Raw genomic sequence first — 19756 nt, 5'->3', positions numbered from 1 at the left:
TCCTGCCTCCGCTCCTCACCCCACAGCTGCCAAATTCTACAGAGCGCCTCATTTCATTCAAACCCCTTTACAACAAATCTGTATCATTTCTATTTAAGAAATGAAAGGTCAGACTTTAGCTGCATCTTTGAAACCTGAGATTAACACTGTTTTCTCATTTTTAAGTGAGCAGCAGTAATGGGGAAGGGGTGCTGATCTGGACTGAGGCTGCAGCATGGGGAGAGTTAACCCTTTATGTTGTGATATTTTCCTACTGGAAAAAACTCCCCCCCCCCTTTGCAAGTTTGGAGACAAACAGGTGGATGAGATGATTGGGTGGAAGCATAAGTCCTCCTCCTCCCTCTACGTCATGATCCCGTTCAAAATGAGGAGCCATGTAGGCAATAGCCATTGGGGTGGGGGGAATAAGAAAAACTTAGGAATCATAGTTTCAAATACATGCATAAAGTGAAATCTATTCTGATCCTAACAGCCCATTGAGACATTCACAACTAGTAGAAATTAAAGAACCTTTTAATGAGGGTGAAAGAGGAGAGCGCAAAATATCGTCTGAAGCTCAACATCAAAAAAACTAAGATCATGGCCACTGGTCCCATCACCTCCTGGCAAATAGAAGGGGAAGAAATGGAGACAGTGAGAGATTTTACTTTCTTGAGCTCCATGATCACTGTAGATGGTGACAGCAGTCACGAAATTAAAAGACGCCTGCTTCTTGGGAGAAAAGCAATGACAAACCTAGACAGCATCTTAAAAAGCAGAGATATCACCTTGCCAACAAAGGTCCATATAGTTAAAGCTATGGTTTTCCCAGTAGTGATGTATGGAAGTGAGAGCTGGACCATAAAGAAGGCTGATCTCTGAAGAATTGATGCTTTTGAATTATGGTGCTGGAGGAGACTCTTGAGAGTCCCATGGACTGCAAGAAGATCAAACCTATCCATTCTTAAGGAAATCAGCCCTGAGCGCTCACTGGAAGGACAGATCCTGAAGCTGAGGCTCCAATACTTTGGCCACCTCATGAGAAGAGAAGACTACCTGGAAAAGACCCTGATGTTGGGAAAGATGGAGGGCACAAGGAGAAGGGGACGACAGAGGACGAGATGGTTGGACAGTGTTCTCGAAGCTACCAGCATGAGTTTGACCAAACTGCGGGAGGCAGTGGAAGACAGAAGTGCCTGGTGTGCTCTGGTCCATGGGGTCACAAAGAGTCAGACACAGCTAAACGACTAAACAACAACATCTTTCATGCATCTAACTCCTCACTTCTGCTTTAATGTCAGAAATGTTGATGTCACTGGAATGAAGCCCTCTTACTCTAATTTGCCCAACATAAAAATGGGAAGCAAGCAACTTGGCCAAAACAATCCAGCAAGGAAGTGTCATTTAAGCCCAGTTTCCCTACATCCAAGTCCATCACATTGAATCCTGTGTGGGATTGATACTGATGCAGCACAGAAACCGTTGCAAACCTACAGCAATGCTAGAAGCTGGAACCGGGATTGAAAGTCTCCTGTTGGCAGCATTTGTCAGCCTGATGTTTACAAAACTCCAGGTGTTTCGCTTGTTGGGAATGAGGGAGTCTAAAACATCTGGAGGGCACTGGGTTGGCAAAAGCTGCAGATGTGTGCCGGGAGAGAATAGTTGCTTCCTCTCATTAGGAAATAATTTTTAAGATGTCCTCTTTTTTAGGGGGGGAAAGTGAAAGCAAATAAAGGGTCAGAGGGAGTAAGTGAGCAGCTGGCAGAAGGACAGGGGAGTGTGACGGGAGCATCAGGCAGTGAGTAGATGAAAAGGAAGACGAGGGCAATGGCAGGTGCGCTTAACAGCCGGAGGTTCAGATGCCTGCATTACAGTAAGTCGCATTCTCTTCATATGTCACACATTTGGTATTGTTAGGAGCAGCAGGGAAGCTGCTTCAAAAGAACTTCTCCCCCCCCTCTTCCCTCCACCCACTTTGCTTGCCACTTTATTTCTCTTCCTCCCTACAGACGACAAAGGTCACAGTCAGAGAGTTCTGCCTTTGCTAATAAGTTTCTGAAATGCAGTTCACTTCCCAACCTGACTTCCCCGCACAGACGTCTGCAAAGGACAGAACTATTAGCTTGTCTACAGATGGGATTTGGAGAAATGGCTGTGATGTCAGAGGCAGACGCAGCTCTGATATTCAATGGATTGATCGAGGTGCAGTAGATTCAAGGGCAAGCTGACATATCCTCCGGTCCTTGACAGGTTTCTAAGCGGGAAAGGAAAAGTAGAAGAGGTTGTAAGAGAAGCCTGGGTACATCCTCTGGATGTTACAGGATGGCTGTTTGCTGCTTTCGGCAGGCTGCCATTCATTACTAGCTACAGGCTATAGCACCAGGAGGCCAGTGCTGCAAATATAGCTTTATTAAAAATGCACCACCATAAATGACAGGCTATGAATAAATGCTTGTCACCTGGGAAATGTGCCATGGAATAATAAGCTGAATGTTTGTGCATTAGTTTTGTTTGGAGGCAGCGGTTCAGACTCTCTTCTAGCGCTCATCTGGGCAGAGATGGCGTCAGAACTTGGCATCCTTAGGCAGTTATCCTGGTCCAGGCAGAGCTCACTGCTGAAGTCTCTTCTTGTGTACACTGTGGACACCACCTTGAGCTCCTTGAAGGAAAGGTGGGGTATACATGCAATAAATAAATTTCTTTCAGGTAGTGGGATGGTGATTTCCTACTGGATGTGTGGTATTTAAGAAGCGGGCGGGGGGGGCAACTTAGAATAGAAAATAAAGAAAGTGTGGGAATGAACACAAATACACTGAGGCTGACAAAACAGAGAATCCTGCAGAACCCAAATATAGTAGTGCTTGTGGATGCTAATTACATTTGTCTCTAACACATCTGTTCAAGAGCTATGTTGTGGAGGCATTGTGATAATTAGGAAGTTTACATAGAAATCAAACCAAAGTGTCAATGAGAATGAATTGTGTGTGTACGTGTCTCCCGCTCACCACCCTATAGCCTAAACTGCAGGAACTATGACAACAATATAGCTCCTTTAAACACAGAAGCTTAGATCTGTAAAGCTCGAACTAGTGGAGCATTTAAAAAGAGCAAAGACACTTAGATGGCAATCCTCTGCCCATTTACCTGGGAATAAGTCTTAATGAACTGAGCCTCATGGGATGCAGTGGTGCTTAGTCCTGAGTAGGAGTTGGGGAGAAATTCGATTCAGTTTGCCTTTAAAGGCAATTGTATTAAATTTGCACTTTCTAAAACAATAGGACTGGTGTTGATCCTAGTTGGCGCTGACCCATAACAGGGCCTTTTCAGTGGTGGCTCATGCACTGGCTGGCCTAGTGAAGAGCAAATCTGTTAAAGTGACAAAAAGGAGTTGATGGGCCATCTAAGGAATCCTGCGGCCTGGGGAGAAAGATGTTGCCAAGGTGTTGGGTGGGGTGGGTGTGTTTGAAGTGATAGGAAAGGAAAATCTTGAGCAAGGGTTTCTGGGAGGAATGGGAAGAAGGAAGACTGTGATCCATCTTGAGCAGACTGGCTGGGAAAGATGCTTAGAACTCCATGGCTGCACTGCTGTAGGGGACAAGCCCCTCTTGAAATGACCATGCTGTAAGATCTGGACTTGCTCCACACAGACTGAAGGTGTAAATAGGTGAATAAACCATATTTCTTAAAGCTACAACAGTCTCTGCCATGTCTCAATTCTCCAAAGGACCACAGACCCTAGGTATGTGCCTGGAACCTCATGGACTCTTGCAACAGCTCAGCAGAGAGAGGGGGAGGCACCCAACATTTGTAACAATATATTTCACAAAGAAATTATTATCTTCTTCCTGACCACCAGACAGATCCTCACATTTACTCTTTGTGGTGCTTTCTGTGCATTCACTTGAATTCCCGCTGCTCCAAACCACACTTTCATCCAGTACATTTGTTGTTGTTTTCTTCGTGACGGCACATCAAACCTGGAGTTGGTGCGGCCTGCAAATCACTTGTGGCGAAACCTGATCAACTCCACTGGAGCTGCTGGAGTCGCCTCGCCGGCGTGGAGGCTGTGCTGCTCGCCGTATCCATGGATCAGTGATAATACTGATCGACAGGGATGCCTGAGCTTCGAGCCAAGTTGCTGTGTTTTAAAGGCTTGGGGGCTTACTGCCATCTGTGGAAAATCAGCCCATATAGGTATTATATTGCTGTAGGTCCTTCCCCTGCCTGACTTCCTTCCGCGGTTACCAGGCAGGCTCTGCTCTTCCATCAATTGTTGCTGTTTTGTACAACAGCAGTTGAAAAGCAGTGATACCCGCAGGGCACAGCCCCATCAGGCTTCTCCCTTGGAATCCCCCTGTGTTCCAGCCAGCCCTGTTTGAACCTCCTCAGGCAACACAGCTTCAAACAGCTTCCCTCGAGAAATCAGCACTGCTGTTTAATAGCAGGCCCTGTTCCGACTCCCTCTTTCTTTGGAGTGTTTATTTCTATAGCCGAGTGACACTGCTGCCCGTCGACAACAAGAGGCTGTATGTAATGGGTATCCTGAGAGCTATTGAACTAGATGGCGTTTCAGGATGCAATGACAATAACCACTTGAGGATGACTACAAATGGTCTCATTATGCATTTGCACATGGCTTTGAACCCTGGAATCAGTGTGCAGGATTCTGCTGCAACGCGAATGCTTCCGGACTTTCCTTCTGGGAAATGCAGGAGTATTTTTCTTCGGAGGGCAGCCTCCAAGCAATTTCCTCATTTTGTGGAATAAAGCTCTGCTTGCTGCTACCATGGCTCCCTGAGAATGTGTGTGCCACCTGCGGTCTTTATTTCATCAAATTTGTACACTACTTGACTGAAAGTAAGGAAAAATAAAAGTGGTTTACAAAAAGAATTAATAACATCATCAGTAAAAACAGTTCAGAACAGCTATTTAAAACATACCAAAAAAGAACAATGAATGAGAAGCTAAAAACAGATGAAAACGCATGTCAACATTTCACCTATCTAGATAGGCTGACCTAAATGAAAATGCTTTTTAGAGCACCTGCCTGATGTCAATAGGCAGGGAGTTCCGAAGTTTGGGTGCTCCCGCATTAAAAGATCCATTTCTTTCAAATGCAGAACAAGGTTTTTTTGTGGCACCTCTAAGAGTGCCAGTTCTATGGATTGAAGCGGTCAAGTGGGTTAAGGCGATCTCACAGGTCCACAGGTTGTTAAGGGCATTATATACTAATAGTAAGTAACACCTTGAACTTGGCCTGGTAGCAAATCAGCAACCGGCGCAGATCTCTGAGCAGAGGTGTTATATGCTGACAGTGTCTCAGTCCTGCTGGCAATAATGTCGCAACATTCTGTGCTAACTGCAGCTTTTGGATGAAGCACGGCAGAAGCCCCACACAGAGCGCACTGCACTAATCGAGCCTTGAAGTAACCAGTGCATGAATTACTGTGGCAAGGCTCTGAGTATGCTTGTTTGTTTGTTTAAGTCATTATTATATATTTATTTATCACCCTGCCTTTCCCTGACGGGACTCAAGCAGGTGTACATATGAAAATGAGAAGCACTGAAAACAATAATTATAAAGCAATTAAATGTTGTTAGAAGTAATACTCTGTACATATATAAAAGTAAAGTTATACAAATAATTACAATAAAACATCGTGGCGGCAGCCCTTTCGGTCCAAGCAGTCAGCCCCCAAAAGCGCCTTTCCTCGGGGATCGCCTTGTGTCTCTGATCCCTAAAGCCCACACCCCTGTACCACCGAGGCCCCTTCCATGCCCATCTGCGCACCATATGGGAGCATACCGGGGGCAGCTAAAAAAGAAACAGAGCAGACTTGAGTTTGCCTGGAAACTTTCAGCTTTATTGTTTCTTCAGGCTGTTCTCCATTTTACCTTTCCATCTCTTGTCAACTCAAATAAATCCCTTATGTCTGAAGCCCTTGGAAAGTGGGGGGGCAGCTTTTTTAGGGGGGGGTAAGGCAAGAAATGTACTGAAACTGTGGTTGTTTTAAAACATTCAGCTACCATTAGTCAGTCATGTACACAGAGTAATAATCTTGCTAAGATAAACTGCTGTCAGCATCATTGTGCTGTTTCACAAATTGCTCTCACCGTTTTCCCAAGAAGCCTGGCTAAAAATAGCCAGTGACAGTGATAAACGAGGCTGAGTGGAAACGCTGTTACCAGCGTGGCTCCCCTCGTGCTAGGAATCGCTACCAGGAATTCAAAATACTGTACAACTTTACGAAATGCTTGCAAAAGTCGTCCCGAGAAAGGATATTAGCAGAGAAGGCTGTGCCATTTGTCTTTGGTGGGGGATAAACAGTGGTTTTTTTTTCTGGGGGGACGCAGGGGTGTGCACACCCCTAAACATTTTGTGAATCTAAGTTTGGCTTCATTGAGGGGCAGAATTTCAATATGAGCAGGAAAATAAGAATACTCCTAAACATTTTTTTTTAAAAGAAAAAAAAAGCACTGGGGATAACCAACATTAAAAAGGCCCTCAGCACACCCTCTATAACCAAAATGAAACACCAGGGCCTTGGCCACATCCTCCCGCTGTGAATTAGGGGGTTTCTCCTCCAAGAACAGTCTCCAGCCTGCATATGTGTCACATTCATTTGCTCCTTCTGAACAACAATATACGCAAATGCAAAAAGAAGTATCCAGTGACTTCCTTTGTTGAGACTAAGATTCTAGGTAGAATGAACCACAACCATTTCATTGTGCTGTTGGAGTCCATTGTGCTGCTCCTCTAGAGAATCCAGTGATTCACCCAGCAATTCAAGGGGTTTCATTTCACAAACTCTCACATGGTGATGGATGAACCTCTCAGTTTCTCATTTCCCCCCATTTAAGTTCATTCACATTTCCCATCAGTCTGTGATTCTTAAAAATAATAATCAATCTTTATGAAAATTCATCAGCTGGGAGAGATCCCACCTGACCTTCTGAGCTTAGGTGGACCAATCATGGTGGGACTTTGGTCTTTCAAATTGCAGTGGCACCCTGTGCAAAGACAAAATTGGGTGACTGTCAGGCTTCAGGGAACCGGATCCCCCTCCCTCACAGCAGGCTGCCAGTAATGGAAAAAACAAGAAGCTCTTACCAAGGTATTTTATTCAATATTCAGAGAGAGACGTAGGATGTCACCTCTTGGATAATGGCGTTGCTCCAAGTAAAGACCCCACCCCTCCATCTCTCCTGTTATACATCATCCTTGCATCGGCTGATCTGTGCTTTCTGCCTCTGAGCTTTCTGTTCTCCTACTCTCAATGCCTGCCGGGTCCTGAGAAGAGGGGGTCTGGAATGCTTTCCAAAGACACTGAGTCTGTCAGCTGTCTCTCCCCTGGTGCTGCTTCTTCCTCCTGCTCCTCTCCCAATATTTCCCAGCTTCCCCCCCCCTGCAGCCTCTGAACTATGACCTTCTGCAAACCACTGATCTAAATCTATACTGTCTCCCTCTTCTCTGGGAAGTGCAGGAGAAAGGCGGGGGGCGATCTCCACCATTCCTCCTTCGATGCCCAGTCCCTGACAGTGACCCTCCTTGTCTCTCACCTTCCACTCTTCTCAGGTTACTACATCACAGTTGCCATGCCCTGCGGCACCCATTAGGCTCAGTGCCCAGTGCAGCAGAACAGGTTACACTGCCCTAAATCCACCTCTGGACCAATGGTCTGTCTATGCAGGAGTGGGGACCCACATCAATATTCTAAATACTAAATTTCTATAATAGCTTCCAGACAGCAGTGTCACTGTCACAAGGGGACAGCAGAGGCAGCATGAATGCATGAGTGGAGCCCATCTGACACTCCCAAAGGTGTATCTGCATGACCCTGACTCCATTGCTGTCTCATCCCTCCCTTCCTGGCAAGTAGCAGCAGCAGCGGTGGTTGTGCTAGGAGACTTTTGCTCCATCTCTGCCCCACTGAGCAAGCTGCTCCCATGTCTCTCTTTTTTTAAAAAAAAATAAATTTTTATTAATTTTCCAACATATATTAAAACACAACACAACTGACAATACACAAACAAAGAAACATACAAACACGTATAATTTCATAACCTCTTTTTCTTAAACCTTATTTCAACGACTTCCCCATACCTCCCTTTTCTGCATCCCTGTTTTAAACTTTTCCAGCAACCCCTAATTTCAATTACTTATAATTCACTTTCTTTAATCCTTTTTCTCTTACCCAATTATTTGTCACTGCAATTCTGTTTTACATTACCCATAACATTTTAGCACTCATCAATTTTACAACAGTTCTTAAGATAAATTTTAAATTTCTTCCACTCTTCTTCCACCGTCTCTTTCCCTTGGTCACGAATTCTGCCAGTCATCTCAGCCAGTCCCGTATAGTCTATCACCTTCGTCTGCCACTCTTCCAGCGTGGGTAGTTCTTGTGTCTGCTGCTCCCATGTCTCAGTAGAAGTCAGCTTCCTTTGTGCCTGTGACTTTTATGCCTATTAGTAAGGGCACATCTAATTAGCTGCAGACTAAACGGCCCTAGAGATGAAATCAGCAAAATTGCTGCACTGATAAAGCAGACTGTTGTGCCTTTAAGGCCTGGACACTGATGGATTCCCCAACCTCACTCCCAATTTTGTTTCTCTATCAAAAACAAAACCCCTGGGTACTATTCCAGGAAGCTTATTTACTCTTCCTGATTTGATCTGAGAGTTTCTTTATAATAAAGGTAAATCTAAAGAAAATAGTTTCCGGCAGAAAAACCTACTTTCTTTCTCCTCCTCCTCCTCCTCTTGGCCTGTGTTTCCCATCACAGCCTACTGAATTTCAGCAGAGGCAAAAAAAAAGAAGATTAAGATCACCCCATTTATATTCCATTCTTCTTAAATATTTTTGTTGCAGTAGAAAGCCAGAATCCTCTATTCTCTTGTTCAGTGTATTTAGCCCTCCTGCCTCACAGCTCCCCACCCCTCTTTGGGACTCGATCACTGATTTCACTTTTAGGTAAAGTCTCTTGACGTAAGCTTTTTTAAACTGCTTTTTCTTTTTACTATATCTATTTTTAATACATGTATTTTTATATAGAATAACGTATTTGGAAAATGTTGCAACCTGCCTTGCAACCTCATGGGGAAGGGGCATGTAAGAAATCTAATTAGTAGTAGAAGCAGTAGCCGGACTACTTTTACTGCTGTTTGCCAGCTGCTTTTAATGGGTATGGAAAGTCCTATGAGGAAAGGGTGAGGGAATTGGGTACGTTTAGCCTGGAGATGGGAAGACTTGGGGTGGGGAGACATGAAAATGCTCTTCAAATACCTGAAAGGCCATCACACGGAAGAGGGCCTGATCTGCACTATACATTTAAAGCAACTTCCTATCACAGTCATAGCTTCCCCCAAAGAATCCTGGGAAGTGTAGTTTGTAAAGGGCGCTGAGAGTGGCTAGAAGACCCTTGTTTTCCCTCAGGGAGTTACATTTCCTAGAGTTGCCTGGGAAGAGGAACCACCCTGAATAGGGGTCTCCTAAGAACTACTAGCAATTTTACCGAACTAGTTTACTGATTGTGGGCTCATTCGTTGTACAGTGGTACCTCGGGTTACATACACTTCAGGTTATATATGCTTCAGGTTACAGACTCTGCTAACCCAGAAATAGTACCTTGGGTTAAGAACTTTGCTTCAGGATGAGAACAAAAATAGTGGTCCAGCAGCGCAGCAGCAGGAGGAGGCCCCATTAGCTAAAGTGGTGCCTCAGGTTAAGAACAGTTTCAGGTTAAGAACGGACCTCCGGAATGAATTAAGTACTTAACCCGAGGTACCACTGTATCCTGCCTACACATTTTTTGCATACTTTTTTTCTTGAATTTAAATGCAAAATTCAGAGAAGTGCACATTTCTAAGGATCATGACATTTCAGTTTGCATATAGAAAAATGTTTTCTCCCGTCCCTGGGGCTTGCTTCTAATTGTAAGTTAGAAGCAAGCCCCAAGTCAAGGCAAAAGTCAGGACAAGACAACAACGTCTGAATGCATGGAGTGTGAAATGTCAAAGGAAAAACACCTTTTTTTAAGTGAACCAACCAGCTTGCTACCATGGCCAAGGGTGTTATAACAGGCAAAAGTCAGATTGTATTTGGAGGCTTGACACATTCAGCAGGCCAGCCAAGCTGCCAAGCTAAACTGTCATTTCTACTGCTTATCTAAGATCAGCTGCAGAGATCTGATGGAGGGGTGTAGTCTTAAAGTAAGGAAGCCAATGGAATGAATGTGAAATGGAGTGTAAGCCTCACTGGGTACTTATGACACACAGACCTGTGTGCAAAGATGTAATTTTAAATATAATCCCTTATTTCCCCCACCCCCCTGTCTTATTTCTATTTCAGGAAATTTCATACATTTAGCTCCAGCTTAAGGTGCGGTTGGAAGATAACAAAATTATAATGCAGCATGGCTGAACTAACAGGATGAAGCAGCAAATGGAGGTACAGAACCCAACATTGCTTCAAATACACTTCCTATTCTCAACAAAGAACAGTTTTAATAGCTTCCCATTAAAGCACTAAGAAACCCAGCAACCAAAAGAAATTTAAAATAGTGTTTGTGTATCATCTATATGAAATTTAAAATAGTGTTTGTGTATCATCAGCATCTTAAAAAGTAGAGACATCATCTTTCCAACAAAGGTCCGAATAGTAAAAAACTATGGTTTTCCCAGTAGTGATGTATGGAAGTGAGAGCTGGACCATAAAGAAGGCTGATTGCCGAAGAATTGATGCTTTTGAATTATGGTGCTGGAGGAGACTCTTGAGAGTCCCATGGACTGCAAGAAGATCAAACCTATTCATTCTTAAGGAAATCAGCCCTGAGTGTTCACTGGAAGGACAGATCGTGAAGCTGAGGCTCCAATACTTTGGCCACCTCATGAGAAGAGAAGACTCCCTGGAAAAGACCCTGATGTTGGGGAAGATGGAGGGCACAAGGAGAAGGGGACGACAGAGGACGAGATGGTTCGATAGTGTTCTCTAAGCTACCAGCATGAGTTTGACCAAACTGCAGGAGGCAGTGGAAGACAGAAGTGCCTGGTGTGCTCTGGTCCATGGGGTCACGAAGAGTCGGACACGACTAAACGACTAAACAGCAACATCATCTATATCTGTCTATCTATCTATCCATCTATCTACCTATCACCTATCATCTATGTATGTCAGGCCTAGGCTATTAAAAGTATGAACATATTTAATAAAGCTCAGTTACATTGACAAACTCAGTTACATTGTCCTTCAATAAAAGGACATCTTGAATTGGAATCTCTTTGTGCAAAGCACTCTCCTTTCCTAGGACCCAAGGGAGGTGCAAGAGAAGACATGCCCCTCTTCTCTTTGGCCACCAAACCCTTGTTGTGTGGAGGGCCTTCCAAAATGTTCTCTTTGAAGACCTCTTGCAACTCTTTTTGAGAATGAATGACAGAAATAATGGATCTGGCAGTACCACTGCCCTGCACTTCTTTGGGAGTGATGTCCTTGTCCAAACCTACCTTCTAGTTGCCAATTCGATGTTAATTTCCATGCACCGGGACCAAAGGTTGAAGGAACAGGTGCAGCGGCCAGCTTCTTCCCTGTTATCATCCTGCTGCCATTGATGCTCCCTGTAATCACTTCATTGTGAAGTTGCATTTTCTGTAAAGCCAAACAATGAATAATGGATGCAAAACTAAGTGGCATTGCGAGTTCATTAGTATGCATATTGTTTGGAATTTGTTTCAGTGGGTGCTCCAAAGCCCCTCTCTCCTCTTTTGTGTTCCTGGCTGCCTTTGCTTCAGGCTCTGCTAATGTTCATTCTCTATTCATTGATTCGTGTCTGAAGTTTTACCTGCATTGTAGGTTATTGTTGTTGTTTGTCGAGGTCTGGCTTAATTTCCTATAGAGAACATTTTCTTTTGCCTCTTGGGGGTGTTTTCCCCCCTTTTCTTAATATCCTCTTGGAGCGCATTAAAGCTATCCCGCTGGTGCCGTATAATTTGTTTTTCCAGAAAGAAGAAGAAAAAGAAAGAGCTTACCATGTAGGGCTGAAAACTATTTTTTTTTTTTTTTGCTTTCATTTTGTATTTTCAAATAATTCTGCTGGCATCTAGAATATAACACCCTTTTCATTTAGTGCCATGCCTACCTGTGAATTTGCCTAGCCCATAACCATGTGTACACACATACACACACCTTGCGGGTTCTCTCCCAGTCCCTTAGGTACCACTGAGTTCGACATGAATAGTTGAAGTTCAGGGTTTTATTCCTTTTGGAAGAAGAGGAGGAAGTTATCTTTCATGGCCAGCCATATCTGCTTATGTGGTATGCATATTTAATTTGCCTGCATCACCTTCCTCAGAAGAAAAGCTATTATTCTCCAGCAGATTTATAGCAGACAAAACATTTCTAATACTGGTCCTATTTTTATCTCTTATAATGTCTGTCTTCAATGCGCGCACACACACACCTTACTGGTAAAAAGTGTATCATTAGACCTTGCCTCTGGCCATCATTACCGGGGAAAAGATGAAATGGGATGGATGTTACAGAAAGTACGGCTGACTACAACTTTTTTTCTCCTCCACATGCCCTGCTTTCCCCAACCCCAGCACTCTTCCGCTACAGATTACCCTTAGCTGTCATTGAGCTACTAATTGCAAAGGGCTTCTATTATCTGTATTTCAGTCATAACATCAATCTTTTGCAGCTTGCCTTCCATAGAAAGTGGCAGCTCAAGAAGATCATGGTGTACCAGCCTCTCACATGTCTACATTTTTAGAGCCCTTGCTAATTCACTGTATTTGGAGATAGATTGTTGTGGTAGCTGTGGTTATTTTAGTTCATTATACAGGATGGAGTTTTTCTTTCTGAGTTCATGGAGGATGATCCACGTCATGTTGGGAGGGGGGAATGTGTGGTTCCTGCTTCAGGCAGAGATGAGCTAGATATATAAGCTACAATTCAATCATCCAGTGGGTTAGGTGGGTCTGAAGGTCAACTTGATGCCCAAGACTGGATTGCTATGCATACCTGTACACACAAATTTAGACTGCAGCCATGTTGCCTACAAGGACGGCTGGGCAAATGTGTCAATTCCAATTTCTTTCAGTTCCTCATTTTTCTGGTCTTAAATTTGGTTCTCCATATTTTCACACCGGTTTGTGATTTATTTATTTATTTATTGAAGTTCAGTGCAAATTTCTCCTTATATACACATTTTTGTATACAATTTTTCCTAGTGTACTCATTTTTGAAAAGCAATTTCACCTGACATAATGCATTTTTTAAATGTTATTTTCACTAATCTATGCATTCACAGACACACTTTAGCCTAGTGGATGCTTTTTTTTTTTTTTACAGATTCCTTGGCTAGAAATCTCCATTGCAAAATTCAGATTTCAAAGGATGGCTGTGTTTCTGATTGCATATTAGGTAAGTTCACCTTTAAATGCAAACTAGATTGACTGCCTCTCCCATCCCTAGTTACAAATCAATCAGCCAGGTATCCAGAAGTCAACATGCCCAGAGTTTGGTTGCCATCTACATCTGTATGCCCAGATCCTAGACTCCAGCTACCTGCCACTGGATGAACCCCAGCTGTTTCCCAGGAACTTCCTGTGCATACCTATGCTTCCCGTTTAACAGGGAACGTTACCACTCCGAGGCCCTTAAAGCATCTATAGAAGTGCCTGGGGAGGCAGGCAAAAGTAGCATGCTGATTTAAAACAAAGTCGAATTGAAAACTAAATAGAGCACCGTTATGGGCTACAGTGACCCAGTCCACCTTTGGCTGCGTCTTAACCTGACAAGCAAGGCCGCAGATTATCTAGATGAAAATGTATGTGATCCACCCACAGTTCTACAGTTGTGCACCCTCTAATTGTTCATTTTGGGCTCCTTCTTGTTAGGACGAGAGCCTATTTGAGCTCTGCATGTTCATTAGGACAGCCCAGCCGAATAATGTGAAAATGCTTCTTCTGAACTGTGCCTAATACTGTTGTAAACACTGCCAAGCTGTTCTAAGTGATTTTCCAGTTAAGTTACTCCCTTCCCTTCCCCAGTAACAAACATACACACATGCACAAGCACCAAATTATCCCTCAGCCTCTCAATCTGTTTGATTGTTTTCTTTGTTCGGGGGAAGCATTTAAGAAAATAAATGTCGACATTGAGCTCCTGCTGCAATTAAAGTGCTGGAACTTGGCTCCTGCGAGCTCCGCTCTATTATGAAGCCTTGTCCATTGATTCTTAAATTGTACACTAATGAACCCATCAATTCATCACAGCATTTCTATTACCCGACTGCTGTTGTGGGATCCAGCGCGGCTGTGTCTGGAGGGATCGGGAGAGTCTGTTGCTGCTGGTCCTACCAGTGAAGCCATCAATGTCTCCATATTGTTCAGAATCATGACTCCGGGGCATAATATGCATCTTGCTCCCCTTTAATACTTTTCCCTGCATTTGGGGATCGGATTGGGGCAGGGGGGGGGAGATATCCTTCATTGGCTCATCGTGGTCAAAACCAGGGGTCCTATTTATTAAAAAGGATTAAATTCTATAGAAAATTTTACTTTTAATTCATGTGCATTATTCAAGGCAGCTTACAATAGTTAAAACTGCAATATCGAAATAAAACAGCAATATTGAATTAAACATAGCAGAGGCAGGTGTAGCAAATGAAATGTAGCCTTCAGATAAGTTATTATCATCCTGGCAAGGCAAAAGGATGGTGGAATTAAGTTTAAAGTGTTCAGTAGGCAACCAGTGTGGGGGCCACCTAAGTTTAATGGTTCTATAGTATAAGTGCTGCCACTAAAAGGCCCTATCTCTTATCTCAGTCAACTATACTTCCACTGTAGGTAGTACAAAGAATCACTTGATTTTATGAGTAGATAGGCTTGAACCAGCCTAGAAAGATAAAAATGATTAGTGTTTTACTTTAACACTGTGGATGTGCAAAACACACCTAAGGTTAACTGCCACTAGACTTACTATTTATTATTCATAAGATTAGATAAGACCCCCCCCCCCAAGGGACATGGGTGGCGCTGTGGGTTAAAGCACAGAGCCTAGGACTTGCCAATCAGAAGGTCGTGGTTTGAATCCCCATGACGGGGTGAGCTCCCGTTGCTTGGTCCCTGCTCCTGCCAACCTAGCAATTTGAAAGCACGTCAAAGTGCAAGTAGATAAATAGGTACCACTCTGGCAGGAAGGTAAATGGCATTTCTGTCTGCTGCTCTGGTTCGCCAGTTATGCTGGCCACATGACCCGGAAGCTGTACGCTGGCTCCCTCGGCCAATGCAACGAGATAAACGCCGCAACCCCAGAGTCGGCCACGACTGGACCTAATGGTCAGGGGTCCCTTTACCTTTACCTTTAAGACCACCCAAAGCTGCAATCTCCTCTACAATCTGTAGGGCTTTCTTCTGGTTTTTAAAAAATGGTTAGAATCAGTGCTTTAAAAAAATGTTTAGGGGTACTTCCATTTTGACTCAAGAAAATCACCATTTTATAGTTCAAATTGGGAAAAATAAATACTGCCCCTCAATGAGGCTAAACTTTCATCAGTAAAATACCACACATCCACATTCCACACTCCTTCACACATTAAACGCTCACTTCCATCTGAGACTTAGGGGACACCGTGACAGTAAATCAGGGGTAGCAACAGAACTGATGATTCACCGTGCTAGAGAAGAAGCTAATTTTTTTAAAAAAGTTTCTTCTCCTGTTAGTTTCACAAAATGTTTAGGGGTATGCGTACCCCTGCGTCTCTCCAGAAAAACACACTGGTTAGAATCATTAAGTTTATTGGGGTGTATATCAAAAATCAGGCCTGACTGAACACTTAAAGGATCTGAAAGGACTTTGTGTTTCCCACGAAACTAAGAGCACTGCTCAGGCATTCCTAGTAAGGAGGAAGCCCCTTGTTCCAGGAAAATATTGTGCAACTTCCCATTGCTGATATCACTGCACTCCACCTGCCTTGGTCCCTGATCAGTTGCTTTCGTAACTTCATGACGCTGTTCCCTTACAGTGAGGGTGAAAGGACTTAAGTGGAACCACAGAAGAAAAAGGCTGTCATTGGCAGCAGCTTCTCTGGATATTTTAAGCAGTTTTAATAGCACAGGAGATTAATGAATATATGATGCTCTCTTACGCTGTATCATAACGTTGGTCCATCAAGTCCCGGGCTGTGGACTGGCTGTGACTGGCAGTGGTCTTTGGAGTCTCAGGCAGATGTTTTTCCTCTAGCTCTGATATTTGGGGTCCTTTTAGCAGGGTATACACGGCATGCAGGCTATCACAAAGCTATGATACAAATAACAAATATTTCCTACCTCCACCAGTTCCCATGGTTCCCATGGTTCACATCGGCTATCAATTTCAGGTATCAGCTAGGCAACCTGACTCTAAACAAATCCAAGATTTTATTAAGCATCAAGACAGATATTCCAAAATGTAGTGTAAAAAGGTAAAGGGACCCCTGACCAGTCGTGGCCGACTCTGGGGTTGCGGCGCTCATCTCGCTTTATTGGCTGAGGGAGCTGGCGTACAGCTTCCGGGTCATGTGGCCAGCATGACTAAGCCGCTTCTGGCGAACCAGAGCAGTGCACGGAAACACCGTTTACCTTCCTGCCGGAGCGGTACCTATTTATCTACTTGCACTTTGACGTGCTTTCGAACTGCTAGGTTGGCAGGAGCAGGGACCGAGCAATGGGAGCTCATCCTGTTGCGGGGATTCGAACCGCCGACCTTGTGATCGGCAAGTCCTAGGCTCTGTGGTTGTAGTCTAGTGTAAAAGCAGCTGGCATTTTTACCTTCTGTGAAAGAGCGTGGGATCTAGATGCTGCTGGATTTCAATTTGCAGCAGTACAAGTCAGCATTTATTTATTAAATTTGTACACCACCCTTCACCGGAAGATCACAGGGTAGTTCACAACATCGAAACACAAAATGGGAACACAAAATACATGCTAAAACTAAACCAAATACAACCTAATAACCCCCTCCCCCAAACACATTTAAAAAGCCATAGAATGTTGAATTGTCATGGGTGATAGGGTACATCACCTTAACTAACATTTCATCTGGGGTAGGAGAAGGCAGTCTGAATGCCCCTCTAGGCTCTGGACAAACAATGATTAAAAACTGTGAAAATGAAATATATATTTCGGAACACACATATGCACTTATTTGATTCCATTTATGAAGCACTTCCAATAAGATAATCTCAAAGAGGTGTTTCACAGTAAAACAAAAAACACACATCAACAATTAAAAACAATTCCATATGTAAACACAGTTCCATATGTAGAAGTCATTCAGTATATACAAACAATCAGAAACAATGCTGTATATAAAAATGATGTTTTATGTAAAAACATAGAAGGATACAGCTCAATATCTAAATGCTTTATGCGAATTTTGCTCATTAAAAATAAGTGTGTTACCAAGGTGATTGGAAGAATACCTTTTTAACTCTGTGTGAGGCAGTTCCTTTTGTTTAATGGCTGTTGGCTGGAAGTTTTGTGACTGGTAGTTTACGTTAAAAAAAAAGGGAAGAATATCAGTCGAGAGGTGATTTAGAGGTTATGATATGCCTGGCCCAATACTGAATGACCTTGTTGTAACCTTTATCATTCTGTGAGTCTTTAAACTGCTGTGATGTGTATAAAATGACACCTTGGCTTAATAGCAGTTTTCTGTGGATGACAGCACACCCTTCCCCCCGTCTGTCACACAATGCACTTGTTCACTGGCTGCAGGAATAGCGTAACATGGCACAGTGTCTGGTTGCTTAATCAGGGATGTTTCCTTTGGATTGAGTAACTGACTGAATAGACACCCAGTGGGGTGGAAAGTCAGCTACTTTGTGCAATAGGATCTTGCATTATTACTATATGAGACTCACACAGCGAAAAATTCTTGCAGGGAGTGGGTGATGTGTAGGAGAACATCATGTTAAAGAGGAATTCAAGAGCTGTTAGTATCTTTGATCCCCACGTCCACTCTCATTTTCTCAAGCATGCCAAAAAGCCTCCTCCTAACTCAGAAGGTTTACACTGTTTACTACTCAGAAGGTTTACTACTGTTCCTTTGCTGCTGTTGCATCCTCCCCATGCTACAACATGATCAACCCCAGTCATCAATGCAATAGGAAGCAGACACAATTTCATCCATACCTTGGCACACAACACAAATTCCGGTGCCAGCAGTAATGGGGCTGGTGTTACATTTAGCGCATCTGCATATCATGCATAAGACTTTAACTCTGTGCTGAATTGCTGCAGCCAGTGATTTCAATCTGCATGCATTGACAGTCATCCTGTCATAAACATGGACAGGGAGTGTGCCACCACATATGCCCAGATTACTCCCCCCCCCCTGTGTTTTAAAAAACGGGGGATCGAGGGAAGCAGACAGAGAGAGATGCAGGCAGAACAAAAAGGCTGGAATGGATCTCCAGCTTCTGCGTTATTATTTTTTTAAAAGGTCCTCATGAAAATTTATCAACATTTTCGTACAAATTTCTCCTAGTATACACTTTTGCTTAATGTACACATTTTTGCAAAGCAATGTTTCCTGATATAATGCATTTGTGTGTGTTATTTTAAATTGAACTGGATCATGTTTCTCCCCCATCTCTACCACTAAGCTACACAATTTAAACCTAAAAGCAGTGTATGGATCAGAAGGAGGAGAAGGAATCAGAAGTCACTTAGAATGCTACTACATCCTACAAAAACAATTTTCTATCCCTTTGGCCAGTGAGTTATCATAACAGTTTCTGCCACAATTAGATTATTTTGTACATATATACATTTGCAGTCACAACATGGAGTAGATCCATATGTTCCCCAATGACAGGAATGGGTTGATCCTTGATCATCAGAAATTCAGCCCAGGATTTGGCAAATTTGATAAATCTATAGACTTACGCTGAACTGTTCATAAGCTTGGGATTTGCATGATTTTGTTAAGGCCAAAATCCTTAATACAATGAATGCCTAGCTTAATCCCTCCTATCCAAACCTCAGTGGCGTACCAGCTGATTTTCTTGGTAAAAGTGCATATTTGCTTGTTTTAAAAAAGAATACTAAAGATTTAATTTTATAATGTGACCAAAAAAATTGCTACTGAATACAGCCTCTGTTCCAGTAGGAGCTCAAGCTAGTACAAGTCAATCAAAAGGACTTACTGAATGCTGTTCAAGGACAGACTGAAAATTAAGTCACGTTTCCATTATTTGAGGTGCATCAAGCTGTGAAAATTGACAGAGAAAGGAGAGATTATATGCTGAACACTGGGGAAAAAGATTTTCTTACTACAACATTGTTATCCATATGGTAATTGAGTATCCACGCGTAAGCAAATAAAAGATTTCTGAATTAAAAGTCCCTGCTGAACTTTTATGTCCATTGAAAAGGCTTAAATTCTTTGCTAAAAATGAAGGAGTTTAGAAAAGCAATTGCTGGAGGTGAAAATATGCCTGAGGGAGTAACCTTAGATAGATAAAGCTGGCTGTTTTTCTTCATACTATACTTATTTTTTATTGGAAATTTATAAAGGAAGAAGAAGAAGAAAATGGCACAGCACAAAAGGGGAAGAGAAAAAAACAAAATTAAAACTGATCTTTAAATATAAAGTGAGAATATCAAATTAAAGAAGGAGAGAGAAATGTGTATTGACTAAATACCTTAAACTAGGAGTTTAAGGAGTTCATGTTTTGTACTAGTGAACCTCCCCAGTTTCAGAAAGGAATTCTGAGCCTCCTTGAGACTGATT

The 19756-nt window shown here is 42.9% G+C and overlaps 1 long non-coding RNA gene across 1 annotated transcript; it reads left to right on the top strand.

Annotated features, from left to right (window-relative positions):
* Nucleotides 1–1244: 1244 nt before the first annotated feature.
* LOC310758227 lies at nucleotides 1245–19545 on the top strand. The gene is made up of 4 exons (XR_014545654.1): nucleotides 1245–2650; nucleotides 10331–10429; nucleotides 13328–13399; nucleotides 19133–19545. It is a non-coding gene; the product is annotated as an uncharacterized lncRNA (long non-coding RNA).
* The last annotated feature ends 211 nt before the right edge of the window (nucleotides 19546–19756 follow it).

Source organism: Podarcis filfolensis, assembly GCF_964270895.1.
Source record: "Podarcis filfolensis genome assembly, chromosome: 3".
In the NCBI taxonomy this organism is placed as follows: Eukaryota; Metazoa; Chordata; class Lepidosauria; order Squamata; family Lacertidae; genus Podarcis; species Podarcis filfolensis.
Note: the sequence above shows the minus strand (reverse complement) of the source record. Positions and strands in the feature narration are given on the sequence as shown.